The sequence below is a fragment of the Phocoena phocoena genome, chromosome 10 (genome assembly GCF_963924675.1).
Source record: "Phocoena phocoena chromosome 10, mPhoPho1.1, whole genome shotgun sequence".
NCBI classification, from domain to species: domain Eukaryota; kingdom Metazoa; phylum Chordata; class Mammalia; order Artiodactyla; family Phocoenidae; genus Phocoena; species Phocoena phocoena.
Genome location: NC_089228.1, coordinates 29,263,392 through 29,285,511, shown reverse-complemented (window position 1 = coordinate 29,285,511; position 22,120 = coordinate 29,263,392). Strand labels below are relative to the sequence as shown.

The 22,120-nt window shown below is 39.9% G+C and overlaps 1 protein-coding gene and 1 pseudogene across 1 annotated transcript in view; one reads left to right on the top strand and one right to left on the bottom strand.

Annotated features, from left to right (window-relative positions):
- Positions 1 to 22,120, bottom strand: part of FHIT (fragile histidine triad diadenosine triphosphatase) — a 754,377-nt gene that overhangs the window by 527,575 nt on the left and 204,682 nt on the right. The window lies entirely within an intron of this gene.
- LOC136129377 (ferritin heavy chain pseudogene) lies at positions 7,620 to 8,188 on the top strand (annotated as a pseudogene).

Here is a 22,120-nt window from a genome sequence, read left to right as displayed (position 1 = left end):
TAACATTAGAACAAATGATCATTTGAGAACAAAAGCTTGTGTTCTTCCACAGTACTTCCCAGAGGCCAAGAACTGTTCCACAAGCTTCACTAGTATCAATGCATTTAATACTCCCAACGGCCTTGGGAGATTGCTACAATTTTTGCTGCCATTCTACACATTAAAAAATCTAGTGTGTGCGTTTAAATGCTCACAAAAAGCACTGATTTTTTTCTCATCATAAACTAGAAGAGCATTCCCAGATGAAACAGAGAATGAACAGCTGAATTTCAGGCAAACAACAAAAATCTTTTAGGGTAAGTATGTGCCACGTATCACATGGGATATACTCACACGAAACAAATTTTAACTGAAATTTAACAGGAACCAACTGTTTGTGTTTTCCATCTTTCCTTCGCTCTACTCTTAAAACTGTGAATCCTAATAATTTCAAAACACATCCACTGATGAAATGGACATTAGAATACTCTAAAATCTTTTTTAAAACTGCATTTATCTGAAATTCAAATTGATCTGGGCTCCTGTATTCTTATTTGCTAAATCTGGAAACTCAGAATTAGAAACAATATTTGAAATTTTCATCAATACTCGATATTTTTAACCTATTAAGCAACTAAGCTAAGCTGACTACACATGTCTCCATCAAAGAAAGTTAAAGAAGATATGAGGGAAAACAAAACCTTTCAATCTAGTCTATGATAAAAATAAATGCCAAAAAACATTTCATTGTAAAATTTGCTTTTACTTTCCTACCACTCAGCCTATGACACTTGAGAAGGATCCAGATGTTGATATATGATTCTGCCAATTGTCACATTTTATATCTAAATTGGTGAAAATCCTACCTGTGAGTCACTACAGCATTCACTTTGTTTGGATTTGGGGGTGAGGTTTGCAAGAAAGCACAGAATATTCTTTTTTCTTTTTATTACTTTTACAGCATGAATGTTCTAGCTCAGGCAGAGATGAAAGGACATAATAAATAGGAAACACTGCTCTCCCAATGTAGGCCTGAAAAAGGCCTTGTCAGTCATATCCAGTAAAGTGAATCAAAAATAATGCTTACCGTGGCAGGAGCCTGTGCTGAGTTGAACATTCTGGGGACAAACAATGAAATAAGTGTAGAGTGAGACTAATAAAATTTTCAAATCTGAGGTACCTCAGAATAAAGTGCTTCCACAGACTCTTAATAACATCATTTTAAACTCCTGGTCTCCCTTTCGGGGTCTATTTCATGTAGGGCCGTGAGTTATTGCCAATAAGCTAATATCTACTCTCAGCACAAGCACAGTATGTCTCCAATCGCCATTCATCAAGAGCTTCAGAACAATGTTTATCTTTCTGCTTGTTGTGAATATTAATAAATTAAGATCTTTAAACTGTCTAGAAAGAAGTAAGAAATAACTGCCAAGAGCTCCGGTGCGGATGATGTATTTACATACATTAGAGAAGTACCATTAACAGTAATTAATGGTGCTTTTACGTCGCAAAATGCATTGCAATTGACTGTCGATTTGTTTTGGAGGTGTTTGCAATCATAAAACAGATCTCATCCTAAATGGACACTTAGTAGTTTTTAATAATTTTAAACTGTGATGCTCTATTTAATGCTTTAGCAATTACACACTGTTTTTTGAAGAAAGTCTTTTAAATTTAGAATTTTTACTGAACGTTATTAAAGTTAATGAGACTGCATTACTTATGTTCTACCTTAATTCACAATGTTTTTAAAGGTCATGAAGGCTAATGTAAAAATTTTGAAAAAAGCAAATTCAGTCAGTTAATGACTATACAATTAAAACATAATTCCACTACTCTCTTCCCCCCCGCCCACTATATTCTGAAGGAACCCACATTTAGTAACATGGTATGTCTTCATGAGCGGTTTTAAAAATGAAAAGTTTAGGACCTATGACCATTAGGAAGTAGAACGGACACAACTGTTGAGAAGAATTTCACTAACCCCTGATTCTCTTCTGACTTGGTATGACTTTTGATTAGAACTAGAGTACGCAGTGCCTGGCAAACTACACTAAAGGATATTTATATCAACTGAACTTCTAAAGAAGTTAAAATTAGAAAAGATATATCCCCTAAGTCAATACATCCTGCAATATTTCCCTGGTGACTTAAGTCTCATTTTGGTTGAGAAAACTAAGAGTAAAATAGAAAATACATTTGCTCTGAGGGTGCCAAGGCCATATGGAATAGAAATTTGAGCTAAAATAAACCCGTCTGTAGTCTTTCCATGCAAGAAGGAAACTGTAAAAACAGATTTGGGGCGATCCTGATATGAGTTACTAAGATATCATTTGCAAGCCTCTTCAGTGTCTCTTTCAGTCCACTTTATTTCCACTAGGAACAACTGCTTAACCCTTTGAGAATAGTTCTTTGTAACAATTCCTCACAACAATATACCTGCAAAATTAAACTGACTCTTGGACCATTCACAGTATGGTAAGAGAGCATATAAGGCAATAATTCTAAATATACAAGAAACAAATATTTCACAATTTTACAAATTTAAGAAAATACGTAGGAGGAGTACCAAACCAACTTGGCATGTTTAAAAATATACTTGGTGCTTGTCGACTCTCAAATAGTACAGACATATTGTTTGTATTATCAATGATAACAAGAAAATCATCAAGAATTAATCGTGAGTATCTGCCTTCATCTTAGGATCACAATAACAAGACCGACATGCTGCATTTCTGCTGTGATGAGGCAAAAATCTAACACATGAATCCTATGAAGACAAAGCTAATCATTTTTATGTGCTTTTGAAGAATTCCAAATCAAGAAATCACGTCCCATTTTTGAGATGAACGCTTCCTTCTACCCCACACAACAAAGATGAGAGCATAAAGAGAAATTTTTGATATATGTGAGTAACTAGATATACGTATGCTGACTTCAGTAAGGCTCTAATCTCAGAGGTAAGGAGCCAGTATAGAAGTGTGTCTCCAGTAAATTACCTCCTAAAAAATTTGAACCTCCTTAATATCTACAGAAAAATCTTATTTAAAAAAATGGTAAATTCACCAAGCACACACCATTTTGTCATTGAACCTTTGATTTCTGTCATTTGGCACTCCTTAATTCCAAAAGACAAGATTGATAGAGATGCCTCCAACACCTCATCTGCTCAAAGCAAGACAGTGAGATGATATCCAATACAAGACCTAAACATTTCAACTCCATTGTCACTGATACAAGGGAACATGAGTTCCAGGAAGGAAAAACTGAATGCCATGCTTGGATTTTTGCCATTGAGAAAAATCTACTCTAGCATGTGTTGTATTATGACACTGATACTTACTTTGAGTAGGTTTTTTAAATGATACCTGCTACAGTTATCATGGATCCATGCACCCTTAAAGTTTACAGGTTATAGAATAGCAGGGGCAAATATTTTTATAAGCCACATGGCACTGTTGTCGTTTTGTTCCCTGGAGGAAGAGATACTTTTCCAACTATTACACTACCTTTCTATTCCTGGGGTCAGCTGAATCTGGTCACGATCCTGGACAAAAACTGTGATGGAGAATTGGTTTTCTGTGACGGAGATTCCTGGAGCTCATACTCTGGATGTGCGCAGACTATTAAGGCAACCACGGCCAATTGAGGTAGAGAAGGTGAGGGCACTGCTATTTGCAAGACACATGCAGGTGCTGCTCGATCGTGATGATCAGTACGGATGATGACAACAGCTGCTGACATTTACAGAGTGAGTGCAATGTCATGTACAACATGCACAAGGCTTTAACATGTCACCTTACCATATCCTCACAACACCATGTGACTTAAAACTATTAGCAACACAACCTCACGGCTGAAAAAATAAAGGCACAGTAGTTACCTGTCCCAAGTTCACTGGGAGTTGAACTCAAACCTGTTCATTTACTGAGCCCATGCTCTTCACCACCAGTGTCAGCTGTGTAAGGAGTCAGACTCAAGTCAGTCACCACTCCACCTCTCATATAACCTTGGCCAAGTTACTTAACATCACAAAGCCTCAGTTTCTCCATTTGTAATGTGCGAATTATAGCACCATTTGCCTTACAGGTATCAGAAAAAATATTCCAAACTTGGAAATAGGCAAACGAGATTACTGGATTCCTTTAGTATAGTGTTCCCACTGCTGGGTGTGACTTTCTGTTTACAGGGCTATTTTACAACTGATGGGAGACAGTAACTTGTGTGAGCTCTTATGGACCAGCAGGACATTATCCTGTTCTGTATCTGGCCCAACAATCTATCAAATCACACACACACACACACACACACACACACACACACACATACACAAAATCTCAAATTATTTTTGGACTAATTTTAACATCTTACTAGGTCCCTCACCCTCTTAAATTAATGAGCTGAATAAGATCTTAAACTGTGTTTATATTTGCACAACAGCCATGAAGTTGCCCTTCTGAAAAGTGACTTTTAACACTCGATTGTTCTGAGAATTAAGTGAGATGATGCATATGAAATGTTCAGCATAGGGCCTGTCACATATGATTCAATTAACGTCATTTGTTAACATCACTGCTATGATCATCTCAATAATTGTCACCACCACTACCATACTATTTAAATTTTTAATATTAAGAATTGTTTCTGTTTACTCATATTCAAATATTAACAGTGAACAGTTAATAACTAGTTCTGAGACTAGTTCCAAAATTACACTGTTACCCATAGCCGAAGCCACTTTACAATTTGGCCTTGAGAGCAGTTATTTTGCAAATTACACACAGTACAGAATGGAGTTATTAAGGGATCCACTTTCGATGCACAGAAGGTTGTGCCTCAGCAGGGCTGCCATCACCTCTGTTAAACGGGATTCATTAGAGTGATAACTGACAGTTGTTTCCCTTTCTAAGTGATTGCTCTGTAGTTCCATTATGTTCTGCCAAGGAAGTACTACTCATTAATTACCAATAAACTGAGTACCAACTGTGCTTGCAGTAGAAGGTTTGGAACTGTCAATCTTGGGGTGGGGAAGGTGGCAGGAAGAGGAGAACTCCACCTGGCCAGGTGCAGGAGACGCGTGGCGAGAGGACGTTATTACAGGCATGGGCGGGGAGGGACAGAGCTCCTGAGAGGATGGAAGACCTCTGCTTTTGAGGCCCCTGGTATACTGAGAAAAGCAGAAAGGAAGAAATCTCAAACCAGTGGTCCAAAAAGTATGCCAATCTTTAAAAAAAAAAAGCAAACTTTGAACAGGAAAAAATAAAATCAAAATAATTAAGATATTCCTAAGGTAATGACAGAACTTTTTAAATTTAAAAAAAGTCTTTTTAATGAATTTATTTATTTATTTTGGGTCTTCGTTGCTGCGTGCGGGCTTTCTCTTGTTGCGGCGAGCGGGGGCTACTCTTCGTTGCGGTGTGCGTGCTTCTCGTTGCGGTGGCTTCTCTTGCTGTGGAGCACAGGCTCTGGGCACACGGGCTTCAGTAGTTGTGGCACACAGGCTCAGTAGTTGTGGCTCATGGGTGTAGTTGCTCCGTAGCATGTGGGATTTTCCTTTTTTTAAATTCAAAGTACGTGGCAGGTGAATGGTCAAGAGGTATGGCAGAGGGCTTTTTGCGTTCCAGCTAGAACACTTCTGTAACTCTCCTCTTCTGGAAATAATATCTAAAATCTAAATTGAGGCTTTTTGTGAAAATGCAGGCTGAAGCCCAAGGGTTGAGCCCTCTTCCCTCACCCCTCAGACCCTGAGCTCCGACTTTCAATGAACCATCTGGTATCCTGTGCCCCAGAGCCGGGCTCCTTGCCTGCTTGCTTTGTCTTCCACTACAGAGCCATTAGGAGGCTCTTTCTAGAGATTCTGGGAGAGACATCCTCGTTGCTCTCCAACTTCTTCCATCAGCCAAGTTGCATCCACAGCCACAACGGTCTTTTGGTTTCTCCAATTCCTGCCATGTATTACTTACTATAATTTTTCTGAACGCAGTTCATCACACAAGCTATCAGTCGGTTTCACATTCAAGTGTCTCACCTCATCAATAAGACTGCACCTTCTTGAGGACAGGGACATGGCTGTGAAGGATAATTAACAATTACAGAGGGCCACTTCTTTGAAATCTGTCTGGCTATGTGGGCACTTGGCAGAGCAGACAAGCAAGAACCACCTTTGTTTATTCCTCCAGCATTCCTCTGCCACAGGAAAGGGAGACCATTGCTTTTTGAAAATGTTTTAAAGGTATTTGTGGATTTCTGGCTTCAGTAGAGCCCAAGACCTATCATCAGAAGCCTCTGGACTCCCTGGTATGTGCAGACATCTGTTGGTATCTGAGCCCCTGTTCTACAGTGTTTTTAAAAAGAGGATCCTGGGTTTCCTTCACTATCAAAAGAGAGCAGTGTTCTCTCCAAGAGATTGGTGCTGAAAGGTGGGAGAATATAGTGAACTGGGGCAAGGGGCCAAGAATTGGATAGAGGTCAAGGTCAGCAAAAGGCCAAGTGAGAAAGACTAACAGCACCAGCTAATCAGTAATGTATCAGGGCACTGAAGCAGGGGTAGGTGTGACAGAAGAGGGACAGACCAAAAGGTCTGAGGGACAAGGGCATAGACGGGAGGTGGGCACTGCAGGCCTATTCTGTCAGCTCCCGAAGAAGCGAAGAGTTTCGGGAAACTAGAGCATACAGGGGGCTCCAGCTCAGCCCAGCTTGGCTTTAAAAAGGCACAAGCCCCAAGGCAAAAGCACTCCAGGCATTCTGGAAACACAAAGGGGCACCATTAGAGGAGAGGAAGGAAAATTTCAAAAATTTTAATTTGGAATTAATTTCCAATGTATCCCCAAATTCCACGAACCAGAATAGCACAAGGAACACCTATCTACGCCCCAGATCCATCTTGAGTTGACATTTTCCCCATCTGCTTATCATCTGCACTTTCTCCCTATACACATACTGTTTATTTCCTGTCCTTATTTTGAAAATAAGTTTCATTCAGTGTGCATTTAAGAATAAGGACAATTTCTCTTATCACCACAGTACAGCAACCAGCTTCAGTAAACGTAACATTGGTACCATATTTTATCTAATCCACCATCTTCTTCCCCAGTTTTGTCTATTAACTAGTGATGTCCCTTATGGCATTCTCCCTGTCCATTGTAAGATCTAGTATAGGCTCTCAATTAGGGCCCCTGTCTCTGTAGTCTCCTTTGATCTCAAACATTTCTTTGACTTTTTTTATTTCACAATATATCCCCACTTGTACCTTCCACATACTTTTTTTTTTTTAATAGAACTATTCCTTACTGGGGTTTCTCTGATGTGTCCTGGAGATTGGATTCGGGTTACATATTCCTGGCCCCAAAACTGTACTGGCCACACTGTGCCCTTCTCAGGGCATCACATCAGGAGGGACACGATGATTGCCCTTCACTGGTGATCTTTCAATTCTCATCACCGGTCAAGATGTTGTCAGCTTTCTCCACTGCAGAGTTCCCGAAGAGTCGCCACAGTTTCCTGCTTCGACAGTGTTTGGACGGAACCCGACGCTCTTCCCCCGCTCCGGCCGGCCGCCCAGCACCAGCCCTCGCCACCACCTCACGGCGCCCTCCGACCGCCCCAAGGTCCCCGCTGCCGCCTCCCCTCGGCCGCCCGCCATGACGACCGCGTCCCACTCGCAGGGGCGCCAGCACTACCGCCAGCACTACCACCAGCGCTCGGAGGCCGCCGTCAACCACCAGATCAACCTGGAGCTATATGCCTCCTACGTCTACCTGTCCGTGTTGTACTATTTTGACCGCAATGATGTGGCTTTGAAGAACTCTGCCAAATACTCTCTTCATCAATCTCCGTGAGGAGAGGGAACATGCTGAGAAAGTGATGAATCAGCTGCAGAACCAACGGGGTGGCCGAATCCTCCTTCAGGATATCAGGAAACCAGACCGCGATGACTGGGAAAACGGGCTGAATGCAATGGAACGTGCGCTACGCTTGGAAAAAAAGTGTGAATCCGTCACTGCTGGAACTGCACAAACTGGCCACTGACAAAAATGACCCCAATTTGTGCGACTTCATTGAGACTCATGACCTGAATGAGCAGGTGAAATCCGTCAAAGAATTGGGTGACCACATAACCAACTTGACCAAGATGGGGGCCCCCGAATCTGGCATGACAGAGTATCTCTTTGACAAACACACCCTGGAATACAGTGATAATGAGAGCTAAGCCTTAGGCTGGCTTCCTGTAGCCACAGGGTGACTTCCCTGCGTCAAGGCAGTGCATGCATGTTTGGGTTACCTTTACCTTTTCTGTAAGTTGTACCAAAACATCTACAAGTTCCTTCCTTAGTACCATTCCTTCAAATAAAGTAATTTGGTACCTCCCTCCCCCCAAAAAAATATTCTGATTGTGTATTAGACAGGACGAGGATTTAGTTCACTATGTTTTAGTTACACACTGACCAAGTATACACATTTTTAAAAGCTTAAAAGTGTGTTTTGTTTGTTTTAAATAATGACACACGTTTAGGACCAGCATGTAATTGTTCACGCTGCACCGTCTACCACTCTGAGCTGTGAGCTTTTATTATGCAAAAGCTGTGGTCTGTGAGCCATTGTTTGTCTGCGCTCCTTCCGCCCTCTCAATAAAACAACACATACAATAACCAATAAACATGCTGCTTTTAAAATGTGGTCCAGAAGTGGATTTTCACATTTTGAAGTGCAACACAGGCTGTCTAAGCTAAGAGACATTTGAAATCAATTGATACAACATACACGCTTTTACAGTTGAGAAAATCAAGGCCTGGGGAGGAAAAAGTGCACAATGTCATGTAAAACAACAGTTCTTTACGAATGATTATAAAATCAATTTGAGGGGCCATGGCTGGCATATTTTAAGTTGAAATAAAAAATGTCTGAGTGCTCAGCATACAGCAAGGGTAAATACTGTTTGGTGCAATCTTTGTTTTAACTACATGTGTTTATGAGCACGTATGCTCCTCTTCGTTGGGTAATGATATTAAATCTATTTCTTACTGAAGGTCCTGGTTAAAAACCTTTAAAAAAAAAAACAAACTCCACGAGAACCTAGGTCTTCCAACTTAAGAACCAGTGATCACTCTACTAGAAAAGTTCTTCTTTAACTTTAGTGTGAAAATAAATAAAGGTTGAAATGCAGTTTCTATTTCAAAAGGTCTGGGCTGGGATCTGAGAATCTGTATTTTGCATAGGCCTGTGGGTGATAATAAGCCACTGGTGCTGGCTTGTGGACACCTTTGAGGAGCATGGTGGAAACGCTATATCCCAGGAGAGACCTAGTTTACTGTGAAGGATATCTACATGAAGTAGGTATCAAATATATATATATTTTTTACATTTGTTAACAATTTAAATATGAATAACTAATTCTTGGAAATGTTTAGATTGAAACAAAACCCAAAAAACCTTCTACAGAGAACCAGCTCGACTCGCAGCCAAGAAAATGTGCTTACTGTGATAGTCCTAAGAATGTAGGGACTTCTAGTCTTCATGATACGCCACACATGAAAACCAATGCACCAAGAATCCTGAGGGCTGGGATTAGTTCCCCCAAATTACAGAGAAGCAAACATGTTCAAACATCTTATTTTGTCCAAGGTCATACTGCTTGAGAACAGGAGGGAATGGATTAGAACCTAGCCAATTCCTAAGGTCATGCTTCTGCTATACTCACAGCCCCACACGTGGATACTATTTGTACACATAAACATGCTTTAGACATGACACATATACAAATATGCACGTTAGCATTTCTCTAAGCAGTCTACAGTATTCAAGAGTCAGAGATCAGTGAGAGGAAACGAATGTGTTCATCAAACTCTAGAATTGTGTGCCTTCTGATGTGGCTCAGGCAACACCATTAATATTGTCAAAATTACAGGGGTCTCTTCAAAACAGTCCCGTTCGATTGGGGGGAGGGAGTTAGAAGGCTGGGGGGGAAGAGTGAGCAGCACATGACAAGCACTACAGACAAGATTCCATCATCTATAACTTACATTTCATGCAGTATATTTAGTGCAAACGCTGGCACTTTATACAAATAGCTTGTCACGTAAAGTGCAAACGACTCTCTTGACAAAGTGATACGGCTTTGGAGCTGGGTTAACTGCTTTATATACTGCAAAGTTCTTTAAGTGACAAATGAAAGCAGAGTCTTGAAATTACAGTGATATGGAATTACCGCACAAATTCTTTCTGGTTTGATGGGGGTTGTGGGGAGGGAGCAAAAGGATAGCATTCTGCAATTAATTAAAAAGAAAATCTGAGAGAATATGAAGTCAGAGTTTTCTAATCTTGACTCTGTAAAATGGACTTTGAAGATACTGGCACAAAATTGAGATATGGTCCCAAAAACTTCAAACGAGATGTACAATGTTGTTTAAAGATCTGGCTGAAGTGCTTCTTTTGACCTAAATTATGCCCAGCACGGGTGCAGTAATTATCTCTGCTAGAGATGTTTGGTGCGCTGGCATTGAAACCTTTCGATATGTTTGATAATGTAGCTTTTTGTGTACACACACTGCTTGCCCAAGCTGTCTACATCAGTGGCATGTTCAAATGAAGCCAAATAATTTAAAAGGTGCTGCTTTCACGCTGGCTTTATTTAGCTTGAATAAACATTGCCAGTCCATCTCATATAAAACCTCACTTCATAAATGCAGCTGCCCTGTGCTCACCTCTTAATAAGGATTTGTACAAAGAGACCGGTTGGGCAACATAGCTCTGATTAATAAGAAATATAGGATTTCTTTCTTAAAAATGATACTATGACCATAAGAGGGAAAATTCATTATCCATAAATCAAAAGGAGCAAAGGATTTCAGTTGTATCAGAAGCCTTATCTGACTTCAATCTGACAGTTAACTTTAGGCCGTAAATGATTAAATTAAAGTCTAAGTTCACCCAAGCCTGGCAAAAATAAAACTCAAAGCCCAGAAACTTCAAATAACATAAGAAAAAGTCACAGAATTTTCAACCTCAAAAAGAAATGGAGAGGAGATGTATGATAGGATGGAAACTGTGATTTCAGATGGAAGGTCTCTTTTGCTGTTTGTGTTTTTCAGAACTAGATTTAAATTTTGCAATATCTTCCAACAGAAAATAAGGTTTTGAGAGTAATGTGACCGATTTTAACTTTTTAAAGGAAACTTGTAAATTGAGATATTGCGTCTGTAAAACGTGGCCGCAAAATCTTTAACATCCCTTCCAGTGACAGGTAGGGGGTCTATCTCCTTGAGTCTGGTGGGCTCGGTAAGTACTCTGATCAAGAGAATTCAGCCGAACTTACTCTGCCCAGGTCTTAAGAAACTGTTGTGTCTCCACTTACTCTCTTAAAACACCAGCTCTTAAAGTCATGAACTGTTCTAAAGTAAGAAGTCTGACCATCTTGAGGTCAACATGTCCCGAGAAAGCCCATTTAGATAGCCCCAGGGCGTGGGGCGGGGAGAGAGAAGGCACAGGGGAGAACCTAACTGACTTTCTGCTATTGGAGTCACCCCAGTCGAGGCACCAGACTTTACTGGATGAGATAAACCAATCATCCTTGCACCGCCCTTTGCGAATCCCTGACCCACACCTTTGTGAGATATAATACCAACAAACTGTTTTCAGCTGTTATGTTTTTCAATGGTTTATTACACAGCAATAGGTATCCAGAACATATAGTAAGGTGGGATAATCTTAAGTGTGCCACTCTGCATTTCTGCATATGTATACACACAGGTAACCAGGACCCAGACAGTGAAACACTGTGTTTCCATTACCCCAGAAGACTCCCTCTGCCCCTTCCCAGACAGTGCCCTCAATAAACTACCCCCGACCTGCACACACACACACACACACACACACACACACACACACACACACACACACACAGGTAAGCACTATTCTAACTTCTATCACCATTGGTCAGTTCTGTCAGTTCTTGAATTTTCCAGTACAGTACATCACACAGTAGGTACTCTTCAGTAGCCAGCTTCTTTCATTCAACTGTCTCTGAGATTCATTAATGTTGGTGCATGGGACAGTAGGTGGTACGCTTTCACTGCTGTGAAGTATTCCATTTTACAAGTCTACTACATTTATCCATTTGGTGACTGAAGGACATCTGGGCTGCTTCTAGTTTGGGCTTTTCTAAAGAAAGCTGTTATGAACATTCGTCTCCAGCCTTTTGGTGGATAAATGCATTCATTTTGGGGGTATAAACCCAGGAGTAGGGTTTCTGGACTTTGGGGTAGGGTGTATGTTGACAAAGGATGAGTTCAGATTCTGACGACTTAGGGATCTGCTCATCAGGGTTGTGTTGTAGTTTCTTCTGTCCCTGTTTCTAGCAAATATTGAGAAATAATCATGCCAAGCATTAAATTAAGCTATTTATGATTTGTCCTTCCATATTTGACCTCTCCTGACTAACTGTACAATGGTATTGTTCTCAACAATGTCTACTGTCATGAAGATGACGCTCTTCTTGGAAAAATCCTATCAGGCAAAGTCAACCTCTAAAATGGCATTGTAATAAATATGCAGAAATGTCACTTTTTGCATTAGCCCAAAGGTTTTGTATAGCTCAAGGATATGTGCAGTAAGCTAACTATAAAAATAGAAACTTGACAGTGGGTATGTATGTGTGTGTCAAAATAATATTACTCTTTCTGGGAGTATGGAAGAAAAAAATGACACAATACCCACCCACATGATTTTTATAGATCTGCCTCTTTGCCAGATGTCACCTTTTATAAGATGCTTTATAAAAACATGACAGTATAAGTGCAATAGTGTGTTTACTGCTTGATAAACTTTAGTAATAAATTTAGGACTGGCTGGAAATTAAAGCCTTAGGGAACCCATTCATTAAGCATTTAGGACAAGTGAATAAACAAAAAATGCAAACTGTTAAGTGCTCAATGTATGCAGATCAAGGTACTGGCAGCAAGCACTATTTCTCAGTAGGTATGTCTTACAGAAATATCTGCCAGTTTCCGTGCCACTGAGCTAAACACATTACAGCCAAACCTAAAGGATGCCGTTCGCAATGCTACAAATTGGAGTGAAAGCCAGAACCTTAACAAACGCTACAGGCTCGCTAGAAACACATTAAGCCTTTTCCTAAAGTGTTCTGCAACTCAGCACAGCATATCTTACATATGGCAAACGGCGTTTCCAACAACTATTTTTCTGAAAAGACTTCAAGAATTTCTTAAATAGCACACACTCACTATTTTCTTTATTGGTGGGGTATATATAGCAGTGTTTCTTGAAGAATACCCTGAGGATTGTTGAATTATCTATAGTGACTGGTAAAAATAGAGATTCCAGAGTCCACTCTTAATTGATTGAAACAAAATCCCTGAGGTAAGAGGCCCAAGAAACAATGTTTCATTAAGTGACTCCAAATGATTCTTATTCACAATAAAATTTGTAAACCACAGCCGTACAGGAATCTTAAAATAAATTTTCAGGGCAAAGTATATGGTTCCAGTAATGTATCAATTTTAAGTGAATAATATATATTCTTAAAACTTTAAGGTTCAATTTTTTACTCAACTTTATATTCTAAAATAATCAAACAACCTGTATCCATTTAAATTACTTTTTTCCTTATAGGTATGTATGAGGATCAATCAAAGTCTAGTTAAGGACTTTTGAAAATCAATCCCTGTAACAAATACATACATCACTAAACTTTTCTGAGGATTCTATTTACTCTGGGACTCACATTTGTAATCTTTGATAAACATGAAATGCAGCAACTCTCAAGATGAAACCATCCCTTTATCAGAGGGTCTGTTAGAATTCCTCTGTTTCTCATTACATTTTTCTACTGCTTACTCTTCACAATGAATCCCATCCCATGAAATACCCAAATTTCATGGATACTGCAATAGTTAACTACCACAAAGCGACCAACAGGCAGTTTGCGTGGGATGGAACCTCATAAAAACGCTAATAAAAATATTAAAATAATGATATTATTTTTCTGTTAACAAATCACTGCACCAAGGAGACAGCTAATACGTAGGAGAAACTGTCAAAACTCCCCAGGTGCTACAGAACATTAGTACTGGGAATTACTAATCCAAGATTCCATATCGGCCACCTAAAAAAGCTCAACGCAGCATGACACAATGCAGCGACAAAGCAGTATAGGATTTTCTGGACATGAGACATACTAAAAATCACCCCCCTATCAGATCACAATAAGAAGCAAAGAGTGCCTGCCTCTTTCCCTGGAAATTAAAAGGAAGATTTTCTTCTCTGAAAAGAACAGCACTGAATCAAGAGTGAAATGGAAATCAGAAAAATAAACTATGGGGAAAGTTGAAGAGAAAGGTATGGGATTAGTAGAGGGAAATGTTCCTTCATAAAAAGAACCTAGTTGGGGCTTCCCTGGTGGCGCAGTGGTCGAGAGTACGCCTGCCGATGCAGGGGACACGGGTTCATGCCCCGGTCCGGGAGGATCCCACATGCCGCGGAGCGGCTGGGCCCGTGAGCCATGGCTGCTGAGCCTGCGCGTCCGGAGCCTGTGCTCCGCAACGGGAAAGGCCACAACAGTGAGAGGCCCCATACAGCAAAAACAAACAAACAAAAACAAACAAACAAACCAAAAAGAAAAAAAGCCTTCAGGAAGCAGTGAAATATATCAAATAAATTCCACCCAAGTCCCAAGTCTCTATCCTTTGGGCCTTGTCCCAACACACACACCCCATCAGAAGGGTCAAAACCACAATGACTGGTATCCTGAACATGTGATGTGATGGAGGGCGCATCACGTTCCTCGTCAGCAGAACGATACTCCTGTTGGACTACAGTACTCATTGCCTGACATTTTATAAGTTTATGAATCTCTGTATTAAGTTCCTATTAGCGCTGTAACAAGTTAACTATAAACTTCGTGGCTTAGAATGACACAAATTTATTCTCTTACAGCTTTGGAGGCCACAAGTCTGAAGTCAGTTTCACAGGGCTGAAGGCAAGATGTTGACTGGGCTGCTTCCTTCTGGAGGCTTGAAGGGGAGAATCCATTTCCATGCCTTTTTCAGTTTCTAGTGGCTGCCTGTATTCCTTGGTTTATGACCCCTTCTGCAATCTTCAAACAGCATCACTGCAATCTCTGCCTCTGTTGTCATATTTCCTTTTTTCTAATGCTGACTCTCTTGCCTCCCTCTTACAAAGACCCTTTGATTATGCTGGGCCCACCCAGATAATTGAGGGTATCTCATCTCAAGATTCTTTTTTTTGTTGTGTTTTGGGTTTTTTTTTGTTTTATTATTATTATTATTATTTGTGGTACACAGGCCTCTCACTGCTGTGGCCTCTCCCATTGCGGAGCACAGGCTCCAGACACGCAGGCTCAGAGGCCATGGCTCACGGGCCCGGCTGCTCCGCGGCATGTGGGATCCTCCCGGACCGGGGCACGAACCTGTGCCCCCTGCATCGGCAGGCAGACTCTCAACCACTGCGCCACCAGGGAAGCCCCTGGTTTATTTTTTAATAGATCTTTATTGGAGTATAATTGCTTCATGGTACTGTGTTAGTTGCTATTGTACAACAAAGCGAATCAGCCATATGCATACACATGTCCCCAAATCCCTTCCCTCTTGAGCCTCCCTCCCATACCCCCTATCCCACCCCTCTAGGTCATCACAAAACACTGAGCTGACCTCCCTGTGTATGCTGCTGCTTCCCACCAGCCAACTATTTTAGATTTGGTAGTGTATATATGTCGATGCTACTCTCACTTTGCCCCAGCTCTGCCCTCCCACCCCATGTCCTCAAGTCCATTTTCTCTGTCTACCTCTTTACTCCTGCCCTGCAACTAGGTTTATCAGTATTTTTTTTTTTTTTTAGATTCCATATATATGCGTTAGCATACAGTATTTGCTTTTCTCTTTCTGACTTCACTCTGTATGACAGACTCTTGGTTCACCCACCTCGCTACAAATAACTCAATTTCGTTTCTTTTTATGGCTGAGTAATATTCCATTGCATATATGTGCCACATCTTCCTTATCCATTCATCTGTCAATGGACTTTTAGGTTGGTTCCATGTCCTACTGTAAATAGTACTGCAATGAACACTGTGGTACATGTCACTTTTTGAATTATGGTTTTCGCAGGGTATATGCCCAGTAGTGGGATTGCTCAGTCGTATGGTAGTCTATTTTTAGTTTTTTAAGGGACTTCCATACTGTTTTCCATAGTGGTTGTATCAATTACATTCCGACCAACAGTGCAGGAGGATTCCCTTTCCACCACACCCTTTCCAGCATTTATTGTTTCTAGATTTTTTGATAATGGCCATTCTGACTGGTGTGAGGTGATACCTCATTGTAGTTTTGATTTGCATTTCTCTGATGATTAGCGATGTTGAGCATCTTTTCATGTGCCTCTTAGCTATCTGCATGTCTTCCTTGGTGAAATGTCTATTTAGGTCTTCAGCCCATTTTTTAACTGGATTGTTTTGTTTTTTTGAAATTGAGCTCCATGAGCTGTTTGCATATTTTGGAGATTAATCCACTGTCTGTTGTTTCATTTGCAAATACCTTCTCCCATTCTGAGGACTGTCTTTTTGTCTTGTTTATGGTTTCCTTTGCTGTGCAAAAGCTTTTAAGTTTAATTAAGTCCCATTTGTTTATTTTTGTTTTTATTTCCGTTACTCTAGGAGGTGGGTCAAAAAAGATCTTGCTGTGGTTTATGTCAAAGGGTGTTTTTCCTATGTTTTCCTCTAAGAGTGCTATAGTGTCTGGTTAAGTGTTTAATCCATTTTGAGTGTACTTTTGTGTATGGTGTTAGGAAGTGTTCTAATTTCATTCTTTTACATGTAGCTGTTCAGTTTCCCCAGCTCCACTTATTGAAGAAGCTGTCTTTTCTCCATTGTATATTCTTGCCTCCTTTGTCATAAATTAGGTGCCCATAGGTGCATGGGTTTATCTCTGGGCATTCTATCTTGTACCATTGATTTAAATTTCTGGTTTTGTGTCAATACCATACTGTCTTGATTACTGTAGCTTTGTGGTACAGTTTGAAGTCAGGGAGCCTGATTCCTCCAACTCCATTTTACTTTCTCAAGATCGCTTTAGCTACTAAGGGTCTTTGTGTTTCCATACGAATTGTAAAATTTTTTGTTCTAATTCTGTGAAAAATGCCATTGGTAGTTTGATAGGGATTGCACTGAATCTGTAGATTGCTTTGGGTAGTATAGTCATTTTCACAATATTGATTCTTCCAATCCAAGAACATGGTATATTTATCCATCTGTTTATGTCATCTTTGGTTTCTTTCATCAGTGTTTTATAGTTTACTGAGTACAAGTCTTTCGCCTCCTTAGGCAGGTTTATTCCTAGGTATTTTATTCTTTCTGTTGCAGTGGTAAATGGGAGGGTTTCCTTAATTTCTCTTTTTGATTTTTTGTTGTTGGTGTATAGGAATGCGAGATTTCTGTGCATTAATTTTGTATCCTGCAACCTTACCAAATTCATTGATTAGTTCTAGTAGTTTTCTGGTGGCATCTTCAGGGTTTTCTGTGTATAGTATCATGTCATCGGCAAACAGTGACAGTTTTATTTCTTCTTTTCCAATTTGTATTCCTTATATTTCTTCTTCTTCTCTGAATGCTGTGGCTAGGACTTCCAAAACTATGTTGAATAAGAGTGGCTGGAGTGGACATACTTTTCTTGTTCCTGGTTTTAGTGGAAATGCTTTCAGTGTTTCACCACTGAGAATGATGTTGGCTGTGGGTTTATCATATGTGGCCTTTATTATGTTGAGGTAGGTTCCCTCTATGCCCACTTTCTGGAGAGTTTTTATCATAAATGGGTGTTGAATTTTGTCAGAAGCTTTTTATGCATCTATTCAGAAGATCACATGGTTTTTATTCCTTAATTTGTTAATGTGCTATATCACGTTGATTGATTTGCATATATTGAAGAATCCTTGCATCCCTGGGATAAATCCCATTTGATCATGGTCTATGATCTTTCAATGTGCTGTTGGATTCTGTTTGCTAGTATTTTGTTCAGGATTTTTGCATCTATGTTCATCAGGGATATTGGTCTGTAATTTTCTTTTTTGTGGTATCTTTGTCTGATTTTGGTATCAGGGTGATGGTGGCTTCATAGAATGAATTTGGGAGTGTTTCTCCCTCTGCAATTTTTTGGAAGAGTTTGAGAAGGATCGGTGTTAGCTCTTCTCTAAGTGTTTGATAGAATTCGCCTGTGAAGCCACCTGGTGCTGGACTTTTGTTTGTTGGAAGAATTCTTAATTACAGTTTCTATTTCATTGCTTGTGACAGGTCTGTTTATGTTTTCTAATTCTTCCTGGTTCAGTCTTGGAAAATTGTACCAAGAATTTGTCCATTTCTTCGTGGTTGTCCATTTTATCGGCATATAGTTGTTTGTAGTAGTCTCTTATGATCCTTTGTATTTCTGCAGTGTCAGTTGTTACTTCTCCTTTTTCATTTCTAATTTTATTGATTTGCGTCCTCTCCCTTTTTTTCTTGAGTCTGGCTAAGGGTTTATCAATTTTGTTTATCTTCTCAAAGAATGAGTTTTAGTTTTATTGATCTTTGCTATTGTTTTCTTTGTTTCTATTTCATTTATTTCTGCTCTGATCTTTATGATTTCTTTCCTTCTACTGACTTTGGGTTGTCTTTGTTCTTCTTCCTCTAGTTGTTTTAAGGGTAGGGTTAGATTGTTTATTTGAGGTTTTTCTTGTTTCATTAGATCAGATTGTATTGCTGTAAACTTCCCTCTTAGAACTGATTTTGCGGCATCCCATAGGTTTTGGGTCATCGTGTTTTCATTGTCATTTGTTTCTAAGTATTTTTTAAATTTCTTCTTTGATTTCTCCAGTGATCTCTTGATTATTTGGTAGCACACTGCTTACCCTCCATGTATTTGTGTTTTTTACAGTTTTTTTCCTGTAACTGATTTCCAATCTCATAGCATTGTGGTCAGAAAAGATGCTTGATATGATTTCAATTTTCTTAAATTTTCCAAGGCTTGATTTGTGACCCAAGATGTGATGTTTCCTGGATAAAGTTCCAAGTGCACTTGAGAAGAAAGCATATTCTGCCACTTTTGGGTGGAATGTTCTATAAATATCAATTAGATCTAGCTGGTTTATTGTCTCATTTAAAGCTTGTGTTTCCTTCTTTATTTTCTGTTTGGATGATCTGTCCATTGGTTTAAGTGGCATGTTAAAGCCCCCTACTATTATGGTGTTACTGTCGATTTCTCCTTTCATGGTCGTTAGCATTTGCCTTATATATTGAGGTGCTCCTATGTTGGGTGCATAAACATTTATAATTGTTATATTTTCTTCTTGGATTGATCCTTTGATCATTAATGTAGTGTCCCTCCTTATCTCTTGTAACAGTCTTTATTTTAAAGTCTATTTTATCTGATACAAGTATTGCTATTCCAGCTTTCTTTTGATTTCCATTTGCATGTAATATCTTTTTTCCATCCCTTCACTTTCAGTCTGTATGTGTCCCTAGGTCTGAAGTGGGTCTCTTGTAGACAGCATATCTATGGGTCTTGTTTTTGTATCCATTCAACCAGTCTTCGTCTTCTGGTCGGGGCATTTAATCCATTTACATTCAAGGTTATTATTGATATGTATGTTCCTATTACCATTTTCTTAATTGTTTTGGGTTTGTTTTTGTGGGTCTTTTTCTTCTCTTGTGTTTCCCGCTTAGAGAAGTTTCTTTAGCATTTGTTGTAAAGCTGGTTTGGTGGTGCTGAATTCTCTTAGCTTTTGCTTGTCTGAAAAGCTTTTGACTTCTCAATCGAATCTGAATGAGATCCTTGCTGGGTAGAGTAATCTTGGTTGTAGGTTTTTCTCTTTCATCACTTTAAGTATATCCTGCCACTCCCTTCTGGCCTGCAGAGTTTCCACTGAAAAATCAGCTGATAACCTCATGGGGATTCCTTTGTATGTTATTTTTTTTTTCCCTTGCTGCTTTTAATATTTTTTTCTTTGAATTTAATTTTTGTTAGTTTGATTAATATGTGTCTTGGTGTGTTTTCCCTAGGGTTTATCCTGTATGGGACTCTCTGTGCTTCCTGGACTTGGGTGACTATTTCCTTTCCCATGTTAGGGAAGTTTCCAACTATAATCTCTTCAAATATTTTCTCTTTTTTTTTTTTTCTCTTCCTCTTCTGGGACCCCTGTAATTCGAATGTTGGTGTGTTTAGTGTTGTCCCAGAGAGCTCTGAGATTGTCTTCAATTCTTTTCATTCTTTTTTCTTTATTCTGCTCCTCAGCAGTTATTTCTACCATTTTGTCTTCCAGCTCACTTATTCGTTCTTCTGGCTGAGTTATTCTGTTATTGATTCCTTCTAGTGTATTTTTTTATTTCAGTTATTGTGTTGTTCAACTCTATTTGTTCTTTAGTTCTTCTAGATCTTTGTTAAACATTTCTTGTAATTTCTCAATCCGTGCCTCCATTCTATTTCCGAGATTCTGGATCATCTTTACTATCATTACTCTGAATTCTTTTTCAGGTAGATTGCCTATTTCCTCTTCATTTATTTGGTCTGGTAGGTTTTTACCTTGCTCCTTCATCTGTGACTTATTTTTTTGCTGTCTCTTTTTCTTTCTTTTTTTTTAATGAGTGGGAGTTCCTGTTTTACCGTTTGTTTGGCCTGAGGCTTCCAACACTAGTGTTTGTAGGCTATTGCGTAGAGCTGGGTCTTGGTGCTGAGATGAGAAACTCTGTGAGACCTCACTCTGATGAATATTCCGTGGGGTCTTAGGTTCTCTGTTAGTCCGGTGGTTCAGCCTCGGAGCTCCCACCACAAGAGCTCTGGCCCAACCCTGGACTCGTGAACCAAGATCCCGCAAGCCATCCGTTCACTTCGCGGCTCCTCCCATCTCCTTGGGTGTCAGAGTTTTCCACCACCAGCCGGCAGGCACCCTAGTTGTAGGGAGACGCTAACTCCATGTCTTCCCACACTGCCACCTTGACTCCGCCTGTCATCTCCAGATTCTTAATCACATCTGCAAAGACCCTTCTGCCACAGAAGGCAACATTGACAGGCTCCAGGAACTAAGAATGTGAGCCTATTTGCAGGCCATTATTCAACCTCCACGATCTCTGAATTTTCCTTTTAAAACTTATTCATTTACTCATTCATCTACCCACCCACTGACCCCGCTTCACTCCACAGGAGTTGGTTGGTCAGGCCATACATTATGGCCAAGCAAACCGTATGCGATGAATTTTCAAAAGATGTGCTGACACATCCTGATCGATATGTAAAATTGATTTTTACCTCAAATGCGTATACGTTCTCACAGGATGACGTTTCTCAGAAACAAACAAACATTGAGCAGAGTAGGTGATAGAGTACTGTATAGATTAGGATATCTAGCTGCCAGTAAAAGGGCAGAGACAGTGCTTAACATTAAAGGCATGCTAGAGAAATGTATCAGATTTTCTGGAATGTACAGACCGTGTTTACAGGAAGATAAAGGAATTTCCCTTATAAGCATGTTAAAGACCATGTCACGGACAGAAAATGGCCCAACTCAAACTGCAGCAGGTCCACAGTGAGACCAAATGAATAAAGTATCAATAATAACTGTGGAAGCTTCCAGAGATGCTGTGGCAAGCTGTTCCTCTCCAGTGGTGATTTTACTGTAATTATCGTAATGTGTTTTGGGTTGCTGACTTTCTGCCTTTTCATACCAGTATGGACCCCTGGTCCTGGGGATGGAGGCATCTTTCCATAATCTTTTGGGTGGAGGCTGGGCAGGGGGGAAAATGCCTATGTAGCACAGGATTCTTTTAGGAAGAAAAAGAGGGAAACTCTTTCAGTTAATCCACTAAGAGGGGGCACCAGAGCATCTCTGCACAAAAACACAGTCACTTGGGGCTCTTGGTACCTCGGTTTAAAGTGCTCCACAGGATGGCAGCTTATGCCTGAATTTCTCCCACACAAGGTCGGTCCCTCTCAAGTGAATTTCCATATGTACAACCCAGTCCCTATTTCAAGTAAAACCATTTCAAGTAAACTTTTCAAATTCAGTGAAAATCATCCAGCCATTCTCACACTTTCATGAAAACAATGACAACGTGAAGCTTCCCCTTTATTTTTAGTTTGTTTGTCCTGTG